General features: G+C 46.5%; 1 long non-coding RNA gene across 1 annotated transcript in view; it reads right to left on the bottom strand.

Moving 5' to 3' along the window:
- Positions 1 to 1,916: 1,916 nt before the first annotated feature.
- The window catches only part of LOC116945991 (uncharacterized), a 72,335-nt gene continuing 52,302 nt past the window's right edge, over positions 1,917 to 21,949 (bottom strand). The window contains exons 2-3 of the long non-coding RNA XR_004403403.2: positions 6,279 to 6,594; positions 1,917 to 5,268 (exon numbers count right to left, since the gene is read on the bottom strand). This is a non-coding gene — a long non-coding RNA (uncharacterized LOC116945991). The remainder of the gene's footprint in view (positions 5,269 to 6,278; positions 6,595 to 21,949) is intronic.

Below are 21,949 nucleotides of genomic sequence, written 5' to 3'. Positions count from 1 at the left end.
ACTTGGGGCACAGATACCTTTTGTCATAAATCCACACCTATTACCCACTCCCGCGTCCCCGTGCCGCTCACTTAGAACGGACGTGGAATTAGAGGGCGGCCCGTAAACGTGCGTGACAAGTCCTACGATAGGCCCGAGCAGTTGGCTGGGAAGCCATCACCTCCGATCACTGTTGCCGGGAGTTCTCCTGTACGCATGCGTACGGACGAATGCGGCGATGCTCGGCTGCGACTGTCCGACCGCATACCGCAAAACGTCTCCTTTTGTTTTATTTCATTTATTTATCTTTATTCGCCGAATCCACCGCCACCCCCCCCCCAACACCACAAGCCGAACATTCTCTGTCGACAACAGATGTAGGTATAATGGAGGAGGTGGGTGCTCCAGGGACGTCCTTACATTGATTCGGAGTAGTAAATTGGCACATTTGCTCGCGGCTTTCCTTATATTTCAAGGCGTCAAGCCCAAGAGTGATTAATATTACATCAAATGAACGAGTGTTAAAACTTTGTCATTTAAATTATGAAAGATAAAAAATGAAGTTTTATTACTGGTTTGCAATGATGTGATAGATAAATGTAACAACTTAGAAAAAATCCGGTATACTTGATTTTATTACCATTCCATTAAAATAACATAATGAATGTTAGATTGCCATTAAAAATGTGTGTAAAATGTGCGTGTAATTAATTTTCTAATTAGCCCAATTGCCCAAATAAACAGTGGTGCACGAATTTACACAATAACGCTTTCTCTGTCTAAATAATTAATGCAACGTGTCACAAACAATATGACAGCCTCATGGCTATCTGTGTAATTCTCTACAGTGCTCTCAATTGCTAAATGTTAATTAATGTAATTCTGATTGGAATGGCTCACATAAATTGGCCTGAGGTAATTCAATTAACTTCTAATTATTCCAATTTTTGTGGTTCACTTTCAGTGAGAGATCGTCAGAGTACATCCGTCAAACGTTGATATCAACTGTGAATGAAAAATGACTTTGAGTTTTATCATTTGGCCGAATGGAGCATGGACTTTTTGGCAATTAATTTTCAATTTGTGTGATAACAATTAAAATGCGTTTCATTGTAAATTTGAGAATTCTCTCTCTCTTCTTTTTTTAATTCCTTTTAGATCAACGCATCACCACAGATAGCTAGAATGGGAGGCGGAGAAAAAAATGTTTGGAATTGCCTACGAGAATTTCAACATAAATCAATGCAACTTTCGGAGCGAGTGCATTTTAAACCCTAATTTAAAATTCAAAGCAGTGCATTACAGGATCCAGTGTTGTCTTTCTTCCGTGCATCAATGCACACTACATTAACTTCATTTGCTGACTTAATCTTGACCTCATTTTGAAGTTTCTAGTTCAATGATTTATTGTACTTTTAATTATAATAATCTACACAATTTCTTACAGCCGTGGAGAAGCAGTTTATTTATACAAACGTTAAGGGTTGACCAATCGGCAACAAAAATTATAAAAAAAATACCAAAGAATCAAAACAATGCGACTCGTCAATGAGATTTTAATTTTTAATTCTCAAGTATACATTTTTATTTTTTTATTCTCAAGTATACATTTTTATTTTTTAATTCTCAAGTATACATTTTTATTTTTTAATTCTCAAGTATACATTTTAAATTTTTTAATTCTCAAGAATACATTTTTATTTTTAATTCTCAAGTATATATTTTTATTTTTTAATTCTCAAGTATACATTTTTATTTTTTAATTCTCAAGAATACATTTTTATTTTTTAATTCTCAAGTATACATTTATATTCTTTAATTCTCAAGTATACATTTTTATTTTTTAATTCTCAAGTATACATTTTTATTTTTAATTCTCAAGTATACATTTTTATTTTTTAATTCTCAAGTATACATTTTTATTTTTAATTCTCAAGTATACATTTTTATTTTTAATTCTCAAGTATACATTTTTATTTTTTAATTCTCAAGTATACATTTTTATTTTTAATTCTCAAGTATACATTTTTATTTTTAATTCTCAAGTATACATTTTTATTTTTCCCTCTTTATGTTGTTCTTTGTTTGCCACATCATTTCCACATTATTACTCCGGCCGTATCCCATTGTGCATTCCATCATCGGTCCTTGACAATTAACAATATATCTATTGCTGGCCGCTGCTGTGGAATATAACAATACGATGTGTGTTTGCCAGGTAGCCTCTAAAGGTGAACTACATGACGGCAAGTGGAGCGGGAGGAAGTTAATGGCTTCACATCAACCACGCCGGGAATGTATATTGTTGTAAACAAGTATAAGGGTGCGCTGGCCAGCAGTACATTGATCATCCAAAGCATTTTAAAGTGATGGCCTCAGTCCCATTTGAAATGCAGCTGACATATATTTTGAGGCATGCGATTTCTGCTCTGCTTGACTTTAGAAAGACTGAGCAGCTTGTTATAACATCATTAGTTTGAGTTTTGGCAGCTCAAGCATAAATCCACACTGTCTGCCAGTCGTTAGACTGACATGATATACATCGGTCTGACTGCAGTTTTAAAAACACATAGCACCATTTGCAGATGCCCCAGTGGCACAGGGATGAAAAATGTGGCGAGAAGGACATTTTTTAATTTTACGTCTCTGTTTTTCATCATTTTTTCCCCACCACTGGCAGAGTTCAACGCGGTTCTTAACGGAGTAATTTCCCAAGATTTTTTCCCCCCCCTTACACCGGCAAGCGTGTGACATACAATTGCTTAATATAAAGACAGCGAAATTTAATAACATAACGGTATTTGTTTTAACTTGAGAAATAGAATCCTGCCCCCCCCCACCACCCCGTTGGGTGACACGCGCTTGTGCTTGGACAAGTGCTCTCCTCTTTCCGTGTTGCCGCTTCGGGGGAGTTTCACTTCGCCTTCAAAAGTAAAACTTTCAAAATATCAGGCCAATTGACACATTTACAGAAGACTAACAGAACTTGAAAAAAATTCCAACGAACAGATATCAGTTGAGAGAGCATATCCCATACCCAGAAGCGACGTAAAATCAGGAACATATTTACGCTAAGCTCTGTCTGCTCCCTGTCCCGTCATGTTGTGTTACGACTGAACGTCCGTCCAGCACACCACGGGGCTGACAGCACAGATTTCCCCAGACGTCCCTGTCACTCTGCGTCACGCTCAAACCGTGGGCCGGCCAAGAGGCGCGAGCGCGTGTGTGTGTGTCTGTGCGCGGATGCTTCTTAAAAGTTGGTTACTTGGGAATTTGGCACATGTATGCATTTACTGCCAAATCCTTCTCGGAGATAGACCAAAAAGAAAAGCCAAAAGAACCTGTTGGCTCTCACTCAGTGGACTTGTTCTGCGTGGCTGAGAGCAACTGCGTGGCTTATTTTTAAATTCGGTTTCTTTTAAGGCCACTTGTATATGTGTGTATTAAAAAAAACACCGAATGTGATGCCCTTAAGTAAGAATGTGCATGTATGTACAACGCTGCGGGGTGAAGTGGTGGTGTGCAGTGCTTTGCGTATCGTGCTATGAACCCGGCCCTCTTGAGTTCAATGTCCAGCTATGGCGAGCATCGGTGGCGAATGATCTCTGAATCACTCCTGACCCACTTTTCAGCTTAAATTAAATTTACCTTACGAATATCAATGTTCTTCAATCCATGTAACAGCAGGTAATAAATGCCCTTGTTCTAAACGCTCTTTTTATGCATATGAGTACATTAGAATCTGTTTTCTCAATGCCATTCCAATACAACACTGTGAAGATGTTCCCGTTGCCCATCAACCGCGTGTGCTGCCCGCGTGTGCTGCCTGTGTGTGCTGCCTGTGTGTGCTGCCCACGTGTGCTGCCTGTGTGTGCTGCCTGTGTGTGCTGCCTGTGTGTGCTGCCTGTGTGTGCTGCCCACGTGTGCTGCCCGCGTGTGCTGCCTGTGTGTGCTGCCCACGTGTGCTGCCTGTGTGTGCTGCCTGTGTGTGCTGCCCGCGTGTGCTGCCCGCGTGTGCTGCCTGTGTGTGCTGCCCGCGTGTGCTGCCTGTGTGTGCTGCCCACGTGTGCTGCCTGTGTGTGCTGCCCGTGTGTGCTGCCTGTGTGTGCTGCCTGTGTGTGCTGCCCACGTGTGCTGCCTGTGTGTGCTGCCCGTGTGTGCTGCCCGCGTGTGCTGCCCGCGTGTGCTGCCCGCGTGTGCTGCCTGTGTGTGCTGCCCGCGTGTGCTGCCCACGTGTGCTGCCTGTGTGTGCTGCCCGCGTGTGCTGCCCGTGTGTGCTGCTCATGTGTACTGCCCACGTGTGCTGCCCACGTGTGCTGCCTGTGTGTGCTGCCCGCGTGTGCTGCTCACGTGTGCTGCCTGTGTGTGCTGCCCACGTGTGCTGCCCACGTGTGCTGCCCACGTGTACTGCCCGCGTGTGCTGCCCGCGTGTGCTGCTCATGTGTGCTGCCTGTGTGCAGTTCGTGTGTGCCAAGGGAAAGGAATGTGTGCGTTGCACACGTGACGCCTGGGTGCTCTCGAGTCACGCGTTCAGATCGCCACCCTCTGAGGGACGTGGTGGGTCTGAGCCAGCCCAGGGCTCAGACCCGGCTGAAATCGCACCTCCGATTAGCACGGTTGGATACGTACGGTGCTAAAAAAGTTCAACATACAAACCAAGACTAAATAATTACTTTCTTCATCCAGGTTTTAATATATATAAATGTTTTACCAGGTAAGGCCCACTTAATTATTAGGTCCTTTTCAGAAGCGAGCTGGCCATAAATGATAGCTCAACGAAGTGGCTTATCACGTGGAAATGTATAGCAGCCAACCACTCTCGATGTGGAGCTAGTAACCGGAGGACCCAGAGAAAAATCCATGCAAATGCTGCCGCAGAAGAATTCCTTAATTATTTTTACATTTTAATTTTTTGTCTTCTCTCCAAATATTACAATGGTGCTATCAGTGTTTGAATGTAAGTTGAACTTCTTTCGCACCACACATAGCCAACCGTGCTCATCGGAAGGACACGTCATGAAAGGGAGTATCCAATCGGGCCTTTCAAAGGGCATTGCGACCCTTCGTGTCGGAGAGTGGCCCGTGGAAGTGGACACCACAGAGCTACCACAGTTGGTGGTTTACCCATTTGTGGGGGATAAAGTGTGGGTACGCAAAACTCTTTTAAGACATCTGGCCAGCTGGGAAGAGTAGGCCAACATACCGTTGAGAAAAACTCTGCAGTGGGGGCCCTTCCGCCAGCAGTGGTGTGAGCAAAACATTTGCAGGGCTGCGCCTTTTGCCCATTATCTATGCACAAGACACATTCGGGGGGGGGGCAGAGTATTGGGGGGCGGGCAGGGGGGTAACTTTGCAATCGGCACAGAATCACCGTCGTGCACTTTGTAGTAGCTTGTTGTGTGCATGCAGCGTGTTTCAAACCCCCAACATCTGACGGAGCGTTTTTTTTGTTCGTCGCAGATGCTTAAACACGGTTGGCAGCGCTCACGCCACGCGCGGGACAGCCAGTGGCTTGTCTTTTGCCGCGACAAACGGGGCGAGTGAATTGAGGAGATGCTAATCAAGCGAAGGCTCTTGACCGAGGGGTCAAGATAAAACGGACAGAAGGCAATGGATCACGTATCCCCGTGCATGCTCTCCATCCCGAAAGTCTCGGGAGTTCTCCGTGACCGGGCGGAATCTGCCGTAGCCACGGCGGTACATCTTTTTTTTTTCTTTCTTGGCCTTAGGAGCTGGCAAGAAGCGGCGGGCTCCAGATGGCGTTAGACCATTTGGCGTCCGGCAAAAGTGCCTGCTGAAATTCTCCCCGCAGCGTGGCACGGACGTGATTTACACGTGTTTGCGGGGGCGCTGCAGTGATCCTAACGCTAACGATTGTCTTTACGTCCAAGCAAACAGATGTGAGGGGTGCAGCAGCTCTTCAATCATTGCCTCTCTCCCCGCATGCTGCAGGGCACCAGGCGATTTATTAAAACAGGCCTTGTTGGTTGAAAATAATGCAGCTTTATTACCGCAGCATTGTACGAACATCGGGATGGGCCATTTCTCTTTTCCATACATTGTGTCACGCTAGGCGCAGTCTAATGGCCTTTAGCTATAAAGCCGGGGAAATATAGGAAGAGTTTTAGAAACCCAAAAATCTTAACTCTGCTGATGTCTAAATTATAATGCACGTTGCAAATTTAACAGCGGTGCAATTCACGAGCCGGCGGTGAAATGCGTCGTGCTCACAGCTTGGTGTGCAACAACATTAGCAGCGACGGCAGCAATGGTGGCAATATGCGGGGTCATTCACTCACCCGCCGTACAGACTGTGGGGCAGGCGCTGTTAGCGAGCGCCTGTTAAGGATGGCCCGGTGCACGATGGGGTGGTGTGGCTTACACCACCACGCCCGGCCGTCTTAGTCTTCTCAATGGTGATGCGCATACATTGGCGACCAGACCTTCGTGTGAGGCCGAGTCAATCTCGAAAGGGCCCAGGACCGGTCCAGCGATGTCACTCGTCACTGACCGCGGTTGGAAGTCGAACTTGGGTGGCAGTGGCTTCGGAGCTGTGGGCCGCGAGCCGCGTGCCGCCCTGCCATCGCTCCAGCACCCAGACACGCGCGGCGGACACTGCAGACACAAACACACACAAACACATCTTCCCGTGGCAGGAAAGAAAGGGAACAACAGCAACAACGACAAAAAAAAAGACGATGAAACTTTGATAAAATATCGCCAGTCTGGTGTGTGCGATGCATCACAGTGGCATGCAGCACATTGCACACGTGGGGTCGACGGCCCCGTCTCGGAGTGCGAGGCCGCGCCCCTGACATGCTGAGGACACAATTTGGGTTTGTTCGGGCCACACCGTTGCGTTTGCTTGTTAAAATATATTCGCTTTTACATCTCGGCGATTGTGCTCATGATTAGTTCTCTCTCATATTCAAATGCGACACTTGATTTTGTAAATGATGAGAAAACCCATCATCATTGTCGGCATTGTCGATTCAGCAGGAAGGCACGACTCCCATGTGCCCATCGCATTGCATATACGATGCTCTTAGCCTTGTCTAGACCACCAACTCGAGAGATTTAACAACACGCAAAGCTGTGCTGCTCACCAACAGCAGGGGGCACGTCTCTCTCAGCCTTATCTAGACCACCGGTTCAAAAGAGCTGCAATAATGCGGTCACACGTTTTAGATCTTCATTGATTTTAGTCGTGACTGAGAATCAGACTCAGGTCGCCGAATTCATAGTCGAGTGCATGAACTACTGTTCAACCATTCTTCCTATTTATAAATAGCTGTAAGTCTGAAACATTTGGGCCATGATACGGGAACTAAAACTAAACTGAACTAGATTGAATCTTGATTTGAAGCTTTCGTGACTGCAGGAATTAATACACTTTGGTTCTTTCGGCAAAGTCACGTAGATAGAAAAATAACTAATAGATCACGACGTTTCGATTGCAACACAAGCCATCGTTTTCAGGTGAAACAATACAGCAGGCGGACTGCTGAGATTGCTCTTTTTCAGAAGTGACCTGACCACAACGAAGTAGCTTATCACATGGAAATGTATGGCAGCCAAACAGTCTAAATGCGTGTTGTTGATTCTAAAGTGGAGGGAAACACCGGAGAACCCGGAGAAAAAACCACGCGACCACGGGGAGAGAGACACACAAACTCCAAATATACAGCAGGCATCAGGGTCGGGATCGTGATCAACCTACAACCTCCTGCATACCAGGAGAGGTAGCTAACATTTCGCCACCGTGACACAGCAACACAGCGGTGACTCCAACATCTACTGCATAGTGCAGAGCAGTGCTTCGATCTCACGCAATGTTGTTATTTCTTGTCGAAATCCTACCGCCCCTAAAATAATGATCATTTCGATGAGGTCTCGGTATGATTGGTGCAGAGCTCTTCATTGCAAGGCCACGTGGGCCACTAGCGGCCCCCGGTAGCCTGGAGTGTGGCTCCTGACAATGACACAACGAGTGAAGACGCCCCCCACCATCATCATCATCACCATCATCATCACCATCATCACCACCATCATCACCATCATCGTGCTGCTGTCAAACCCAACAGTGGTTTCAAATGTGTGGCGGTCCTGGCACAGATGACGTCTTCTCGATGAAAGTGGCCCCCCTCTGAAAATTAGTGAGGAACACTGAATTAGAAGTGCCATAGTTCTCGAACGAAGTAAGCGGATGGTCACCACAACGATTGCACATCAATGAGAATTTGACCTTAATTTGGATCAATACTAGCCCTGAGCATTAAACGTATCAGTTTGACTCTCATGAGACAAACGTGACTGCTGCCCTGCTGCAGATGCATGTCGTAAATCTGCACGCATCTGTAGCAGGGCAGGGCAGGTGGGAAAATGCTGTCCGAGGTCACTTTAATGGATCTCAGAAGTAGAATTGCGGATATCTCCTTCTGCGGACCGTTCCCTTGCGCCGCTCTGCGAGAGTGTCCCATGAATTCGTCATCTCATGGATATGACGTCCATAGCGCGATAGGTATAACACTCGACGGCAAAAACCAGCAGACCATAGAACTATCGTAGTTCTGCTCCGGAGTAACACCGCACCCCGTCCCACCTTTTGTTGTTGTTGTTGCTTAAATTAAGTCCTCGACATTCCGCACAGAGGCCGTACAACGAGCGGTGTTGCAGAGCAGAGAGGCGGCATTCGATCTGGCAGTGGGGCGCGCACGGGTACAGCATCTTGCACGGAGCGCATCGGGCTTTGCGGGAGGCGACGGTCACGCGGGTGACCTCCATCGCGCGGAAGCCTCGAAATGCTCTCGGGCTGCGCTCGTTTTGAGCGCTGGCTGCCGCATAATGGGATTACGTTTGCCGCGGTCGGGGCAGGAGGAAAAGTTTTTTGAGCACATTTAGACGTTTCTCACAGAGTGTGTGTCTGTCCCCCGCAGATGTTGGTAAATGGGCTCGGCGCGCACTTTGTTACAGCTTTGGGGAGCGTCCTTGAGCATTCGGCGGAGAATTTGGCTCTCGCTGCAAAGAGCGGGGTGGGGGGAATCTTTCCAGAGACGTGGATTAGTTCTCCGGGATCCGGGCTGATGGTTTATACGTGAAGAAGGATAAATGGTTTTACCTTGCGATTCTTTGTCTTACTCACTTGATACCTTTCACCGATCAGTATCCCCTTGGCAAGTGTGGCAAGGCCCTTGACACGCGCTCACGTGCGCACACACGCGCACACGCACAAACCCCAACTCAACTTATGTCACCAGCGTAGAGAGTAACGAGGCTGCAGTATGGTAACTGTGTGGCTTAAGTATGAAGAATGTGGCGCTCGTGTTAATGAGAGTGATTACATTATATACATTAAAAAACATTTATTCAACCGCTTTTTTTAGCTTACAGAGTCCAATTGTTTAAGAGGGAGCGCTCTCACCGATAACGTTTAGGAAATCAGGAGTATTTGCTGAGCGTGCCTTGCTCTGGTGATGAGACCCACGGTGTCAAAACCAGCCCAGGGTTTATTTAAACAAATGCTGCTGGTTAACACAAGTCGAGGAGGCCAAGAGACTGATAGGCTAAAGCACATTAGACGAAGACGCATATTTTATTTTTTATGTGGAGGTACAGAACGGAGGTTGATTTATTTATTTTAATGATTAAATTCGTTCTTCAGTGTTACCAGACGCTCATTGCAGAAGGTCCATGTTTTATTACTATGTAAGTGACATATCAGTAAATTTTAAAACATTATTTTAATTATTTTCATGTAATGATTTCAATAACAAAAGCAAACGGACGCATTTGGCAATCATACTAAAAATAAAAATAATAATTTCCTGCACCATGACAGCCACTGGGAGTTGTTTGCATACTTCACCACGCTGGTCAGTGTGGGTTGGTGAAGGGAATGCCGCAGGACGGGTTTTGATAGCCGTGGCCAGGAATTGAACTCAGGGCACTTCGGGGTGCGCAGTGCAGCAATGCGAATCACTACTCACACAACAATTATATTCTGGCAAATGGCAATACGTCCGGAAGCGAAATATCGAGGCCTGCCGCTCGCCACGACGAGAGAGGGCCTCAGGGGAGAGTCCGTGGATTTGTCCTCCTCCTCCTCTGGCGGCATGCAGACTGCAGTGGTTTACTAAGTGGCCCACAGCTTGGGTTGCATAACCACCGTCGCACGACCGTGGCTCGTCTTTAACTTTCAGTGCGTGAAGGAGATGTACGGTTGACGGTTTACACCGGTGTCTTGAAGGCACATCGAGCTGAGATGTGCGATGTTTGGCTCTTGAACGCAGTTGCTCATTGCACCGTGCGTAGCCAACCGTGCTAATCGGAGGCGCGAGGTGGAGGACAACTTTATCAGGCACACATTGCGTGCTGTATTCTCGCAGCAAAGGCTTGTCAAGGCGGCTGGCCTGTATTTGCTTCGGTGTAAACTCCCAGTGTCCACCATGATGCAGCAGCAACATTAATTGTTGCTCTCCTCCATTGATCCCACCAACCCTGTAAGTTTCCTCGTTTTGTAAAGATTACATTTTAGCTGCTGTTCAAATTGACGCTGAACGGCGGTTTCGGAGAGGGGGCGTTGAAATCGGTCTCCGCAAGTCTGGCGACCAAGGGAAAGAAGACCTCGAACCAGATGGCGGCGAGACGGTCACTGGAGATTCTTGGGGGTCTACCGTGCAGCAGCTGTGTGATCTTGCAGAGGGTAGAAAGCGTTGGCGAGGTGGTTGGTTGGTGGTGGTGGTGGTGGCCATGGTGGTGGTGGTGGTGGTCATGGTGACATCTTAATCTTGAACTGGCTACACGTTTAATGGGACTTCACTCTCGATAGGGTGCGTGTGGGTGGTAGATTCAACAAAAAACACGTGTCGCTGAGCACAAAAGAGAGCCTGCGATTGTAGCTTGCACGCGTTGTGCTCTCCACAGCAACCCCCACGGGGATTGCCACATGCTTATGTTTAGCGCTTAAAGAGCCATTTCATTCGGGGGGTGGGGGGGGGGGGCAATTTACAGCAATATAAACCGTTGAACATGTCAGAAATATGTTCATCGTGATCATCAGCCATGACCTATGCACTGCTGGATGAAGGCCTCCCCAAACTGTAGCTATCCCTCCATCCTCCTTGACCATCGGTCATCGTCCCGGCCAACGGTTGTGCCGTGCCTCTGCCAACTTGCCACCGTGGACCATCGCTACGGAGAGACCAACTTGATCGTGCCCTCTCATCCGCGGGATGCGTTCCCTCCCTCCGCTGTCATCGTCCACTCCGGCCACGTGTTCTGGCCCGAGCCCGCTTACTTCCCGTGAAGCTGGGATGGAGTGAAATGTGGTTGTTGTCCAACCCCCCCCCCCCCCCCCCCCGCGAAGGCGTAAGGGCAGCATGGAAGAGTAGATCAGACTTTGGAAGGAGGGTGGTGGGGGGTCCTGTGCCTACAGTGACTTAAGCAATATGTGCTGGGCTGACATTTACTATTAAGATTTGTTATGGGTGATTTTTATCCATCCTACAGCCCCTCCCAAACTAAAAAATAAATAAGTATATATTGCAATGACTCATTCTCCTGTAGGGTAATGCAGCTGTAACGTTGTTACTTGGAAGCTGCATGAAGGCTGGGGTGAAGGAGATGTATGCCAGAGGTATTGTTTGGGTTTGTTTGTACCAGTATTGCCGGTATAATGAACAATCAAAACATTCTTCGAATAACACACACACAAAACAACGACTGCCCTCCCTGTAACACTCTACTCAACCCAGAATGTGTCCGATCTTGTCAGAGCTTGAAAGCTAAGCAGGCTCGAGCCTGGTTCTGGCTTTTGTGGGTGCCCACCACACCGGGTCGCTCTGCGTCGAGGGGCTTGTGTGGCGGGCGGCACCAGTGGATAGTGCAGCAACATCAGCCGTTGTACTGTGATTCTAAGCTCCCACGTCTATGCTCCCCACCTTTGCCAACCCACGCTGACCAGAATGGTGAAATATGGTTAAAAAGCCCCCCTCCCCACCCCCATGGATCAGCACGACTTGGGTAGGTCTTCATCCAGCAGTGAATTGACAAAGGGGTTGTACACGTGATAATACAGTGGTGGGGTTGTTGACGAAAAGGGCCCGTGTCGCATTGAAGCACAAAGCGATACATTTGAATCTGTATGGATTTAATGCCCTCCTTCCCCCCTCCATTCTCAAGATTCTCCGACTGTGCTACGTATGTGGCTTAAGCAGAAGGTTTTGGTCTCCGAGTTGCAATGCGCGCACACAATGCAGTGACATAAAGACAAATTGTTTCAGTGTCTCTGCTCTGGGATGTGTACACCCAAGATAGATCTTCCCCGACAGAGATTGATGTTTGCTGAGAGAAATGCCAATTTCAAGGACACAAATGCGTTTAGCATGCATACTGCTGAGCAGCACATAACTTTCACATTTCTCTCTCTCAAAAAAACCCAGCAATCGTTTACAAACTTTTTCCTCCCTCCCCCCTCCGCAAGCCCCCTCCAGAACCCCCTCCTCCTCCCCCTCACAATTTTTCAATTATTGCTATGATTCAGGTTGTTTTTTGTTGCTCAGATTTACACGTATACACCACGCAGATGGGCAGGCACAGAAAGAAAGTGCAATAGTCAAACAATGTATGACATTACTGAATACTGTGTTCCTATTGTGGTTTTCTAAGGAATCGATTTTTCTGTCTTGCGAGGGCTCTAGGGTAATCCATTACCTAATCCCACGGTTGCCTCTCAACTCCCCCGTGCAAAAACCATTGTTTCCCCATCAGCCAGTAACTAGAGCCACTTTTTTTTCCCTTCCGGATACATATTGCTGCAAAGCTCGCCGTTGCGAGATGCACGCGCCCTAAGTGATAATACAATAACAACATTTGATCCCTTCGCAGAAGCTGTGTTTGCCGGTTTCGTCGCATCGTCGGGCGAAAGCCGGACCAATTATTTCCGGCCCGTGGACACATCATTAGCGGCCTTTAAAGATGAATGATATTTTAGATTGGTGGTAGCGCCAATAATTTATTTAAGTCATGTCAACGAACATAAAACAATGTCCATAAATTTTTCGCCGCGTAAATCAGGGGGCCGGTAATAGCACGGGAAGAGACTCGATTGCGACGGGCCGTGGAGAACCAGCGGTGTTGTACCGCGCCGTGATTCCAAGGCGCGATCTTCCACCTAATTATTTATTTGCGCATTCAATTCGTTCATTTATTCATTTCGCGGGTGCATTAAAATTATCAGCGCACTATCATTTTTTAGCATCCTGGCGCAGACCTGAACAGCGTAGGTCTTTCACGGTTGAGAGTTGCTTTGACCTGACCTGTATCAACTGTCGGGCATTCGGTGTTTTTAATGTAATGTACCGAAAATAACTTGTTACGGCGCAAGGGCCTTGCAAGGTTATGAAGGGTACTTATCTTTCTTGGCTACGTGTTTTATTGTCATGCCATCATTAGCATCTTAATTGAGTATTTCTCTCCTGGACCCCACCCCCCCCCCCACCTGAATGGCTTCAGAGAGGTTACCTGCCGTCTGACCCTCACGCGTCTTTGGCCGGGCGCGTTGCGTCACCGCTGCATTTGCTCCTCTACCCGGGCAACCGTTTCCAATTCTCAGCCGGCACAGATTGCCGGAGCCATCGGTGGCGTGGGCGCAATTGGCAGCCAGCGCTTCCGGTTGTCTCGGGCGGTGGGATGATAATTGCCCGCGGTGGGTTCCGTACCCAAGGTGTTCGCCAGCACGTAAACAAGTGTCGTGGACATGCACCACGTTACGCGTGAGACCGTACTATTTTGCACCTTTCAATGAAAGTTGTTCAAATAAAGACGAACGCCATGCTCTAAGGAGCTTTTTTTTTTTGCAACCTTCACCAGAATATTTGCGCGAGCCCGGCGCGCAGGTGTGGAAGTTGGTCGCGCGCAAAGTTGATAGGTCAAAACAGTTTAAATATAACAAATCCTTACAAAAAGTGTCCGCTATGTACGATGAGGCTACTTTGTACAAAGTTTAAACTTTCTGTTTCCCCAAGCCTCAATATAAAGCAATGGCCAGCTGTGTATGTGCGCAGCGAACAAAGTGAACGCTTTCTATTTTAACACAGGGTAATGAAAAATAATGTCCTCGTCGTTAATGTGACTATGGGCACTGCTCTGCTCATTTTGTATTTTGTTTTTCCCAAAACTGCCTTCCCAAAGTGTATAAATCCAAGCAAAGAAATCCACTTGCTTTTTGATCATTGTCATCGCGTACAAAAGTGGCCACTGCAGAGCTATACTGGAGAGCACTTAACAGCTGAAAATCAATGATATTGATTCTGTACAGACACCACAATTACTCTTCGGTGGGACTCGGGGAAATAAATTACACCTGCCTCTCCTTTCATCTGATTGTTGGACGGGACAAATTTCTCCCTGCTCGGGCTGCTGCGATGGTCAACGTTTTCCACGCTACGCGTTTGCATTTTGCAGGGAACTTTTCTCCACTCCCCCAACAATGCGAACGGATGCAGACGAGGGCGCGTTGGAACTCGAGCTCCGCTAGGCAGCGTTTGAGGAAAAAAAACGTGGAGGAAGGATTCCACCAGCTTTGCGTTGATCCACATGGAGATGTGACAGAGGGCCCCCCGAAATGGCTGTGCAAAAAAGAGAGCGCAGGGATTGCATGGTGCACGCGTAGCGGAGAGCAACGCAATGCATAAGGGACGAGAGGCTTTATGTTTCACGCTAACAGTCTAGAAAACAATTACACTGCAATATCTGGGCGAACTTAGTAGTACACTGGGAAAGGATTCCGCAATTATTGTATTGCCCGCATCCCTGGACGTTAACTGCCAAGTGCCTTTACAGGCAGGAACAAAAAAAAGCCCAAAAAGTTTTAACAAGCTGCGTGCCACGTTATTGTCAGTGCATAATTTATAAACAAAATAACAAAAGTACAGCATAATTACTGAGGATGTATGGTCTTTTTCGGGCACATCAGTCTAACAAAGCGTTAGAAAATTGCTTGCGTGGTGGGGGTCAAACCTAAATGACATTTAACTGCTGGAGGTCAGCCCAGCGCAGGCTAATTAGGTTAGAGGAATGCTTTAAAGTCTTGCCACTATAATTACTGGGAAACTGTTCATTTAGCTAACGTGCATAAATAAACAGCGCTGGAATTAATTAATCATAAAGTAATTGTTTGTCCCCCATGGTGTCACGTACTTAAACTGTAATTACACACCAAAAACTATTCATTTGATCCGTCAGCAGCGCCCGTTGATAGCAGATATAGGGGCTATCCTTTATATCAGGTGGACAGCACCGCAGCGTCTAAATGAACGTCGCCTCTCAGCGTTGTTATTTGCCGTCGCAGTGCCGGCATGGGCAAAGAGCCAGTTTGTTCCGCCATAACAAGTGGTCACTCTTGGGTTATCATTCATGCAAATGAATGATAAAAAACCAGCAGGGATTGCTATACGTACATAGGCTGTGAATAAAGTGTTACTGATGAAGCAGTCGGTAGCTCGTGGGAAAACAGCAAAATTAAAAACAGCTCCTCTTTTGCCTTTTTATGCCCTGGTTTGCTAAACGTTAATAATAATAAAACAGCTACGGTACGGCGTGACTGTATACATACATACAGCAAAAAATGTTTTACGTTACGCCTCTGCGTAACTGAAAAGTTGTTTCCTTTATTGCCAGAACTGAAGAATAATAATTTTAAATTTGTGGACACAAATGGCTTTTTCTCCACCCCCCCCCCCCCTTTCCTTTTTTGCGGAAGAGGATCGCTGATGGCTTGATGTTGCTAATGGCCCCTCAACCAGACCTGCATTTAAATTGAGGATTATTGCAGGTGAAATACTGTGAGGTTAAAAGAGACTGCAGCAGTTGTTAACGTAAATGAGATGTGGCAGATAAGCTCAGGGAGGATGGCTGGGTCTCAAGTTGAAACTCGTTTTGAAACACACTTTGGAGTAATGTGCTTTTGGGGAGAAGTTTCTGGGACTGTGTCTTTCATTAAGTGGCATGCAAATTCAAAAGCATTAACTCCCATTTTGCACTCGCGTTACTTAAACTACAGGGCTACACCGTTCTCACACACCCTTATGAATTGTGCACTCACACTGGCAATGGCTTCGTGTTTAGCCCTTAGCTAAGTTGCGTAGGCTATGCACGCCGTATACATTTTAATTTGTTTTTTATTGAAATATTGGAATTTATATTTTCCTCGTTGCTACTCCATTTTTTGTTGTTGCTCTTCACCGTAATAACTGTTTCAGCAATATGCTGCACGCGTTTGCCTTCCACTATGATTCTGAATAATTCATGATCTGCCTGTAAGTAACAGCTGTTGGTGCCATGCTTCATTACTACACAAGATAAGACCACACGTGACTTTGGGGACAGTAATGAAACCTGCCCTTAATTCGCGGATACCACTCGGAGCATTTCAGCGAAAGGTGCTCTCATATCTCCACGCTGTCCTGATTACTTGAAACAAGGGCGATGCGTTTGGAGTAATCCTGAAAGTTGGTATAAACATTACCCAGGCAATTGGTGTCAAGTACGAGATCCCGGAATGAATTGCTGAACGCTGCCTGGCATCTACACTTTTAACTGTGTTTAGGAATCTCATCCGTATCAGGGAAGTCACAGGGTGTATTGCAATGCTGTGCTCAACGGCTTTATTTTTTTTATATACGTCAGCCAGAGGATGAGTCTCACGAAGCCGTAGATATCCCGTGTGGCCTTAAACCGACTGTTGGGGCAAGTGCTGTTAGAGAACACCCGTGAAGACCGGCACGGTGGCACACTAGAGGATTGGTGGCCAGCACCACGCACGGCCGCATTTGTCTCCCGAGTGGCGATGCTTACACGGTAAGATGGTCATTTAAGGCTAAATCGACCTAGGGGAGGCCCAGGACCGGTGCAGGTAATCGTCACTGGTGTTGGCCGTGAGCGGGAAACAAAGTCTGGTCACCGCGTTCGTAGCGGAGTGCGCCAACCGCTACACTACCGCTCCCCACAAAACTCACACACATGGTGCAACACATGCGTATGTTTGCATGTTGAACTTCTTTCGCGCCGTACGTAGACAACTGTGCTAATCGGAGGTGCGAATGTCTTTGCAAGTTCCAATTCTAAAATGCAGAGACGTCGGCACTAGGCGTGGGCAATGCATATGCATGACCTTGTGTGTGTGTGGTTTTTTTTTAAACCATGATTCCATGACAATTTTTACAAGCCGACATATTGTACGGTGACATTACCGAAAGCAAGATATGTATTTTCTAACGTGCTACGAAATGCCCTTTCTGTTTTGTTGCGAAAGATCCCCGGTGCTGTGTCTGCCCACTATTAGTGAAATGAGCAAGCTCTCGGGTTGCAGCGCTGTTCTCGTCTTATGAGCAGCGTGACAAACAACTCGACCACAGCCTTTGCGGTGCCAGAAAATATATTTTATCTGTAGATTTTTGTGTCATGTAAAAAGGTTTCCTCCTGTGAACAGGCACATTAAATCCTCCACGTGTCCTTTATAATGAAAGCGGCGTCCAGCGTGCGTGTTTGGCTAGACTTGCGAGACTGATTGTACTGCTCGCACCAAACGGGCGCTGCTTTGGACTATTATTCCTCTTTCCCCGTGTGTCTAATTAAATTGGAACAGCTTCGTGGGACAAGTAATTGGTTCGAGTGCTGTAAATATCAGGAAATCAACACATCTTTGTGACAAAGGTCTCATTACTGTGCCCTCTTTTTTCCCAAGAAAGGACGACAATACCCCCAGCACATCCTTTATGCGATATCACTGTGCGCAGGCTTCACACACAATCAGCTGGGATTTTAATGTACTATATGCACTTCCCCCTTATTCAAGAACATCTTCATCTGCATCCCCCTGCCGCCGCATTGCCATGCGACGCGGTGTTTTGCAAGTGTCAATGAACGATGCCAGAAGACAAAAAATAACGTGGCAACATTTGTAAGTAGGGGGTAACAGAATTTTTTTGGGGGGGTGGGGTTTGTCTTCGTATTGTTGTAATTACTGATTTCGAAGCGGGCCGCCGTTTGGGGCGCGCCAAGCCGAGCCCGGCACGACGAGGACCCCCATCGCCTGACGCCGCCACCATCAACGCTCCCCGGCGCCCTTTGTCTCCGCACCCTCTCCTCGGCGGCTGATTAAACGCTGCGTGACTGACCCATTGGCCTCGGAGATGGAGTCTCCCTCGTAGGGGTTTTGGCAGTGCCGCGGTTCTCACTCCTGAGCTGGCGCCCACCCAGGCACTTTAAATAGTTTCAGCTCCAGCTGCCACTTTTTTTGCCTCGGCGACTCAGCGCTCCGTTGGACGAAGGAGGCTGCGTCAAAGTCACACAGCTCTGCCGCTACTGCCCTCGTGATGATATCTTTCTTTCTCATTCAAAGGGAGCTCTGCGAGTGTTATGGGTAGCGAGCCTCTTTTAAATGAACGTCTTATTCGGCTTGTATTTATTTCGGAGGAGTGTTGTTTCGTTGCACTTCTGTTGTTATTATCTTATTAATACGCTCCACTGCAAACATGCTCCCTATAATATAGCAAGGGAGTGTGACGTTATATATAATTTATTGTAAATGAAAAAAAAGATGTGTTCGGGAAGGTCAGGTTACAATTAAATTTCTCAGCTTTTGCAATAAATGACCTTAAACCTGGCAAGACAAATCCAACGCATTTCCCCTGCTCCCACTTGTTATTATTTCCAGAAGCCCCGTGCTGAACGTGATGTTCTCCCCCCCCCCCCCAAAGCTAACGAATGCCACCTTGTGGAAGACGGCTGAACGTGTAACCGTGGTGGCACGTGCACCCGGCGTGCAACAACAACCACCAGCCTTGGCTACACAATAGGTGGTTGTGTACTCATGTTGCCTGTTCCTACGGAGGGGTTTGCTATAATGCAGCGTAGATTAAAGGTACTTTTTTCAAAAAAAGATATTTTGGCTTTCTAAGGTTTATTGCGTATTATGCAAATAACCATGCCACGTGTACAGTTGCTGGAATAGTAAATCTATTGTGTAAAGTTGCATATTGTTGTACAATATGATTCGTAATCTGTTACATATTGCATATGGGGTACTTTGCTTTCACATTATACATCTGTAACTCGGATGCAATAAATCAACCAAAATAACAAGATACTAATGATACCTCAGACATTCATTATTTATTTTTCACACTCTAACCACATAATATTATGGTAAAGTGATTACTTTAAAATGCATTCTTTATAAATTTACACTGGACGTATATTCTAACAAACGATTAATGTAAATCAATTCGTGCAGCTTTGGTTAATGGAATATTTGGATCAAAGCTGACTGCCCCAATGTAACATTGCATAATAAAGTTTTAAGATGCACCAGCTGCAGCTTGTAACCAGCTCGGAGTAACACGATCCCTCTATAGCACACACAGCAGATGCGGGGCAGCATTGTACATATTGTACAGGATGTGCGGTGGATGGATGCCAGTGTTCCGCAGGCTGGCAAATCTTTAGAATGAGCCATGACACTGGCTGCTCAGTTGGAGGCTCTTACAGTATGCACAATAAAAAAAAATGCTGGAAGAAAAAAAATATAAAATGTGATGTGCTTGAATCTGTCGTGTCCGTTCAATGTCACATTCTGTTTCCATCACGTTCACATATATCCACAGAAAGTTGGAAGCGTGGGTATGTAGCGATCAGTAGTTATCAGGATCAGAGCTGGCTGCACTTGTTTTGAGTGCGTGGGGCTGAGATGCAGGATCACGACAGCTGTGTTGTATCAGCCCGCTGACACTTTGGCGGAATGGCAATTATTACAGCTGCGCATGTTACATTAATTCCCGCGTTGATATTATTTTTCTTGCTTGTCATTCCCTGTTAGGCTCATAAATAGCATTTCCAGATTGACACCCAAGAGGTATTTTCAAATCTTGAACAAAAACAACGTATTCTTTGAAGTATATTTTTGGTGTACATGGAACAAAAAACAGCTTGCTAGTTCATTATATTCGTGTCAAAGAAATCACCGAACGTAAGCCCTGAATATTGCCACTGGATGAAATTTTCTCCTAGAGGCTTCAAATAATGAAGAAGCAAAATCCGCAGCAAACAAAGCACCAAGTCGCGCTCCTTCCACTCCTTCAGCTGTGCGATCAGTCGCCGAGCTCGCGTGTTTACGTACAGAGGTAACTTTGCTTGCGAGGCACAGGCGACTGGATGCGGAGTGCCACGTCTCATTGGCACCTCACACCAACTAGGACGCTGCGTGGCAGACAATCTTTGCACAGTTTGAAAAATCCCGTGCGCCAAAAGCTGCAATTATGGCAAGTACAATAAACGTGTACTACACAGCGCTGATAACACGCAGCACTTTGATAGGCTTTGTCAAATTGGATATTAAAACTTACACCCAGATAATTTTTTTTGTAATGAGAATATGCAGCAATATAGAAGCATAAAGAATAGACGCTACAGCCAGGCGGAGGCAGAGTTAATCATAGACTCCATGGACTGTTAATTTTCCCACTGCCATTGACAGCTCTGCAGTTTAAATCAAACGCCTTCATTTAAATGTGTCAGAGCAGAGCAGAATTACGGGCCGCATCCTGACACTTTATGAGTTTGAAGCATCATTAAACTTAATTATGTTGTGATGCAGTTTCCAAAGAAATAGCTTGCAATGTCATTATAAACCTCCCCTCCTGCTCTCATTCCCTACCCAAGCCAATCGCACTGGCCAGAGGAGGGTGATGTTCGACTCGCTCATTACGGGCCCCGACGGCTGGTAATAATGTGGGAGGGTGGTGTAATGGGCAATACTCGTCTCTCCCAGCCTCACTAACTCCACCCCCCCATCCTCACTCTCCCCGACAACCACACCAGGCTCCACTAGCCCTTCCCACCTCTTCCACCATCGCCAATACCCTCCCCTCATCCACCTCCCCAGACTCTACATGCTCCCCTCTCCGTCACCCCCCCCCACAACAGATGACCCACAGCATTAACTGAAGCGCTCTATGGCAACGGGAGTCTTCTGGCGTTTAGTGGCAGAGGGCTGCTCTTGGAATATTACTGTGCACGCGCGCGTGCGTGCACACACGGTGCAGTGGAAGCAAAGCTGTCAGTGTCTTGACATTTTAAAAATAAAACAGTAAGTGGCCACCCTATCACATACATACATTCATCCTGCCAGCCTGGCTGTTGTCTGTTCCATTATGGCCATGTGCGGCGTACTTGTTGGTTTCTTTTTTTGTCTTTGAACGTGGATGTTATTTTGATTTGTTTGTTCAAATCTGCCAGGCCTGATTTGCATGTGAACCCCGCCGCAGATTGCAAGTAATGATTTTTATTGAGCACGCACGTGGTGATTTTACTTTAATAGTCTTCGAGCTATTGTTGCGGTACTTTATGAAGAAAAGTCCCCCCAAAAAATCGCTGTGCGTATAAAAGAGGTACGTGGCTCACAATTGCGTATTGGCTGGAAAATCAATACTTGCTCAAACAACTGCCTTTCCATTTTGTGTACTAATTCAAGAGAGTCAACTTGCACACACAAATGACAGAACGTCCGCATTGGATAATTTAAAATCACAGCAGTGGAAAAAAAATAATCCATAAAAATGATTAAAGCTTAATATATCCTTTGCCATTGGCATTTACAACTCTTTTTTTGGTTTGTTTTGCTTTATTTAGTTTTACTTTATATAGTGGGGCCGTAGGGACTAATGTAATGCATTTCCATCACGGTGCTTCGACTTTATATTTTGGCCATCGAGGGCAAACAGTCTCTCAATTAGAATTCTCTTTTATCACGTGGAAGAGGGCCTCCGTCTGTTCTACTCGCCCCGTTCTGGCCGCCCACATTACCTGGACACTCTCGGCGGTTCATGGCCAACAGCCTCTTTGAGAAGTAAATAATGGCACCGTCCAGATATACCAACCAGCAAGTTCCTCACGATCAGGGCAGGTGATAGTA

Source organism: Petromyzon marinus, chromosome 25, assembly GCF_048934315.1.
Source record: "Petromyzon marinus isolate PM22_M1 ecotype Great Lakes invasive population chromosome 25, UKy_Petmar_22M1.pri1.0, whole genome shotgun sequence".
Lineage (NCBI taxonomy): Eukaryota > Metazoa > Chordata > Hyperoartia > Petromyzontiformes > Petromyzontidae > Petromyzon > Petromyzon marinus.
The sequence above is the reverse complement of the archived record's forward strand: the minus strand, read 5'-3'. Positions and strand labels throughout refer to the sequence as shown.